This window comes from Scylla paramamosain, chromosome 16 (assembly GCF_035594125.1).
Source record: "Scylla paramamosain isolate STU-SP2022 chromosome 16, ASM3559412v1, whole genome shotgun sequence".
NCBI lineage: Eukaryota > Metazoa > Arthropoda > Malacostraca > Decapoda > Portunidae > Scylla > Scylla paramamosain.
In genome coordinates, this window is record NC_087166.1 from 9,319,569 (window position 1) to 9,325,000 (window position 5,432).

At 50.8% G+C, this 5,432-nt stretch overlaps 1 protein-coding gene across 1 annotated transcript in view; it reads right to left on the reverse strand.

Annotated features, from left to right (window-relative positions):
• Positions 1 to 1,570: 1,570 nt before the first annotated feature.
• Positions 1,571 to 5,432, reverse strand: part of LOC135107975 (interferon regulatory factor 2-binding protein 1-like) — a 16,484-nt gene continuing 12,622 nt past the window's right edge. The window contains 1 exon segment of the mRNA XM_064018469.1: positions 1,571 to 5,432. This exon segment is cut by the window's right edge and continues 329 nt beyond it. The gene's annotated coding sequence lies outside the window, so the exon portion shown is untranslated.

Sequence of the window (5,432 nt, forward strand, 5' to 3'; positions counted from 1 at the left end):
TCTATGATTCTTTTGTCTCTCATTTATTCCCTTGTGTGTTGTTGTTATTGTTAGTGTGTCTCTGGTTTTATTAATTTTTTTCTCTGTCTTTTTCTCTCTCATTCATTCTCTTGTGTGTTGTTATTCTTAGTGTCTCTGTGAGCGTCAGTTTTGTCTGTTTGTTTATCAAGTGTTCTGTAATCTGTCAGTTTTGAGAGTGCCTGTCTACTTGCCTTCCTTATCTGCATGTATGTCTGCCTGTCTCTTTCAATATTTTCCTTGTCAGCTTTATATATATATATATATATATATATATATATATATATATATATATATATATATATATATATATATATATATATATATATATATATATATATATATATATATATATATATATATATATATATATATATATATATATATATATATATATATATATATATATATATATATATATTCTTTTTTTTTTTTTGTGTATTTCTATATTTTTTTGTTTATTTATATATTCTATTTGTTTATATCTTAAAATTTTTTCTCTATTTCTATATTTTCTTTATATATTCTATTTGTTTATATCCTTAAATTTTTGTCTATTTCTATATTTTCTTTATCTATATATTCTATTTGTTTATATCTTTAAATTTTGTCTATTTCTGTATCTATTTCTATATTCCTGTTTGTTTGTCTCTATATTTATGTTGGCTTCTATATTTTTCTGTGACTGTTTCTCTATTTTCTCTTTACCTGTCTATTTCTGTACCTGTCTGCATACATCCTTCTATTTAGATCCATATTTTTCTCGAGGTAGGAAATTCCTGCAGTGTTGATTAAATACGATGATGACAATGATGATGATGATGATGCGGAGGAGGAGGAGAAGGAGAAGGAGGTAAAAAAAATACATGACTAGAGAAACGAACAGTGTGAAAATGAAAATAACGATGACAGAGCGTCTGAAGGAAGGATAGCGAGACCTGTTGCTGCTTGTTCTGTGTGGCGGGGAGGAGGAGGAGGAGGAGGAGGAGGAGGAGGAGGAGGAGGAGGAGGAGGAGGAGGAGGAGGAGGAGGAGGAGGAGGTACAACATAACAGAAGATAGTGAGGCACAGCCGTAAAAAAACAAACACAGCAATTTCTTTTTCCTGTGTCAAAATAGCTTGAAAACATTGTGAACTGTCAACACACACACACACACACAGTTATACCATTCTTCCCTTTACCCCCTAACTTTCGTGCTAAGGGGAGGGAGAGGGAGGAGAGAGTGGAGGGGGCGGGGGGAGAGTCACGTGATGGAGGCAAGCTTTAAGACACAGGGGACAGAGGCAGAGGGCGCCACGCTACAGCTTCCTAAAGTCACATGACCTTGAATTCGGGTTGGTCCTGACGTCATGATTGATTTTCGGGAGGCTGCCTGTGACGGCGCGACGCCCAGGTGACTGCTGCTGCTGCCTTCCTTCCTCTGCCTCTTTCATTGACTCTCTCTCTCTCTCTCTCTCTTTCTCTTTCTCTCTCCCCCCACCTTTCTCCTCTATCTTTGCCCCCCTACCCCACACACAACTGGCGAGACCTGGGTAAAGTAAAGGTCGTGGGTGAAGTTGTCAATAAGTTTATTACTGGGAGGGTGGACTGGGTGCGCTCCGGGTATGGCACGCAGGGCCTTGCTGGCGGCCGGGGCGACACTCACCCAGCAGCAGTGAGAGTGGCTGCGGAACGTAATAGAATCTTTATATATGCTATGCTTGTGTTCACTGTACACCCTTTACAATGAGAAGAGACCAACAACATCCATATGAACAGGTATTAAAGGTCGCTCAGCGGCAACATTTGTATATATATAATATATTTATATTTATATTTATATTCATATATTTAAAAGCAGGTACATCAAAATCATACATAAACCAATATGTATGACCCCATACATGAACGGGCAGCCTAAAGTACTGTACAGCTTAGGTCGATGTGTCCCCGGCGGGCGTCTCCGTCCCTGCCACACCCGCCTCCCTCTCGCCCCGCGTCGCCCGCGCCCCGCCCCGCCCCGGATCAGCGCCCCTGTGGGTGGTCGGTGCAGGACGGTCCGGTGGGGCTGCGGCCCCTGTGCTGGCCGCCGCTGCTGAGGCCTGAAGGAGAGGACAGTGACCTCTGTGTGGGGCCTGAAGGGTCGTGACCAGTGTTGCTCGTGGCCGTGACCAACGGCCTTCCTGGCGGCAGCGGCGGTCGAAAAGTGGCCCGGGGGCGGCACCGACCTGGCTCCCGGGGACTGCGCCGTGCGGGGCAAGGCGGGGCAGGAGCGTTTTGGGGTCACTCGCTCAAAACTTGTCCTTCGTATTCCCTCAACTGGACGCCAACTCATTTAACAAAACCGGGCAAATGCGCCGCTTCAACATTAATGGACAATAAGGTCGTGTTCATGCCTGGAGGGGTGGCGGCGCCCCCGCGCCTCCGGTGGTCATTATGTTACAAAGCCCTTCTACAAAAATACGTCGAGCTACTTCATTTGTACCTTTGAAGGAGTAGTTCAAGTAGTAACACGTTCAGCATTAATACTTACAACAAAATGCCGCGAGGCAACAAAGACAACAAGAAAGAAAACCTGAGCGACGCTCCTGACACAGTGAGGCCGCTGCGGCCCCGCGGGGCGGCGCCCCGGCACGGCCCTCGCCCCGCCCCGCGCCGCTAAAACAAAAACAACAAAACCGGCGGAGGGCGCGCGGGGCGGCCGGTGCCGGGCGGCGCCGACCAGCGGGCCGGGGCGGCGGGGCGGCGGGGCGGGGCTCACGCGTGCTAGGGCAACAGACGAGCAGGGCAGCCGCGGACGCGACGCGGCAACGGATCAAGGACATGACGAAGTGAAAACAGGCCAACGGCGGGTGACACGGACAAGCGGCTGACGGACACGATAAGCAGCGGAGGCGGCAGCAGGTGACGGGCGGCTAGACACCGAGCCAGCAGTGTTTCTCCGAGGAGGTGATGTTGTTGCTGTTGCCTGAAGGGTCACGCTGTTGCTGGGAAAGCTAAATATAGTATGGGCCGGGAGGAGGGGTTGGGGGCTGTCCTGATGAGCACATCCTCTGTAAAACACACCCACCCACTCACGAGTACGCGAACGCGTGCGCGCGCGCTAACACACACACACACACACACACACACACACACACACACACACACACACACACACACACACACAGAAACACACACACATTGGAGCACCGTGGCCGCGCCTGTCTTGGAGGCACAAGTCTCAACACTCCGCACCACAAGTTACAACATCATGTCGTGGCAGAGAGGACAAAGAAACGCTGACGCCACACGAAGGTCATAACCGATTAGACAATAAGTGGTGCGCGTGACCTCCGCTGACCTGCACGGCTCATGATGCTCTCAAGGTCAAAACATAATCCTTTCTTAACGTGAACACCAGATGTAGTGACGCATATATTCTCTCTCTCTCTCTCTCTCTCTCTCTCTCTCTCTCTCTCTCTCTCTCTCTCTCTCTCTCTCTCTCTCTCTCTCTCTCTTCGCACCCAGACAGCGCGCACCACACGCACACACACACACACACACACGATTCATTTCCCGTCACCGGTGAGCGGGGTGAGCCGGGACGCGTTACACGGTCCACGTTCAGTACTCCCCTACCACGTGCTTTGTGGGTAGTGTTGGCATGCAGCGAGCCTCTCCCTCCGCGGGCCCCTCATCTGACAGCTCCCGCACCCTTCGCCGGCACCAGAGAAAGGGCGGGCCTCGAACGGGGCTCTCTGGCACCTTAAAACAGACTCTGGCAACTTCTCCAAAAAGCTCCATGCCGAGAGTGAAATATTTTGTTTGTCTAAAAGTCCTCCGCTCCTGACGGGGGCTCGCGCGCTGCCGGGGCAAGACGCGCCTCCTAAAGTGTCAAAAAATCGCTAAGGGTTGGCTGGAGCGTCAACATGACCACTACTGAGAACAAAAGGAAGGGACGCCCACCTACAGCCGGCTAGCCTCTCTCTCTCTCTCTCTCTCTCTCTCTCTCTCTCTCTCTCTCTCTCTCTCTCTCTCTCTCTCTCTCTCTCTCTCTCTCTCTCACGAAGCACCGGCTTCGAGGACGTCCCTCAAGGTTACTAATCTATCTGACTCAGCCTGACTTAACGTGGGACGCGGCAACAAGCGCCCCTCCTCCCTGCCTCCCACTGTTGTACCGTCACCCAGATCTACTGAATAAGATTGACGTGTGGAAGCAGGCGAGGAGGCAGTTCGCATCAGTTCGCATCCCACAGCAGGCTGGTCCAAACAACAACCACACTGCCAGAGAGCCTAACGTGTGCCAGGGAGTGCCAGGAACCCCGCGCGAGGCGAGCCGCGGCGTGGCGGGACACACACACCCGGACCTCTACTCTACACGCGGGTGGAAACACTGACAACGCAAAACTTCAAAACTGTTTTGGGTTCCCTCGGGCCATGGCGGACGAGAAGGAAGTTGACCTGCGTGTTAATCGGAGTTTGTTTTTGGTGAACCAAGGTCGGTGTTAGTCTGGTGGAGAAGATCTGACAGATGCCGTAAAGAGAATATTTGGAACATTTATAAATCTACAAAAGCGAGTACGGAGTTCCAAATCGTGATACTGTACCAAAATTACCCAGTATCATAAATGACTAGTAGGCTAAGTGTGTTATCACATTACACTAAAGTAATATATTCCTATCAATCAATGTACAAGGTAAGCCTTTGGTCATTGCCGACGTCACACGGTCTGGGAGCGGTGTGTGAGAGTACAGCTCATGTATGTGTGTGTGTACGTATGTGTACGCCTGCGTCTGTGCACACCTGTGTGTGTCTGTCAGTGTCAATGATGAAATATGTACAGTCTAAGAGATTACAATAACAATTCTGCCCAACTTTGAAGATAAAACTGTCAAGAAATCAGCACAAGAAAATGGACCAAGTGTGGGACGACGTCTTGAGTCGACGGCACCAGCCGACGACGGCGACATCGGACAGCTGCGGCCAGAGCTTGGCCAGGCCGAGGCCTGCTGGGGCGCAGCTGTTGGCGCCAAGTGACCCGGAAAGCAGGGCGAGTGTCTCCAGCGGGCGGGCGCCGCTGCTCGCCCTGCTCATCTCTCCCCGGGCCTACAAAAGGTCACTCCCAAATGCTCTGGCCGAGGGCCTCCACCGCCGGTGGTCCAGGGTGGCGGCGGATCACCGCCGCCTCCCGCCGGCGTTGCGGCAGAAAATCTTCACTCCTGACGCAGCAGGAGACTTGACAGACCGCTAAGGGCGGCCCAACTCACTGTTGCTTCGAATGTTCGCACAAATGGTTAACAGTCACTAAAGTAGACTTCCTGGACTAGCTGACTCTGCCCCTCCCTTGGTGGGCGGCCACAGGCCGGGCCCGACACACAGTTGGTGGTGGGGCCCTAGGGTTCCGTAGGAGCCCCACTACGTCCCCACCACTCCATCACCACCGCCACCTTC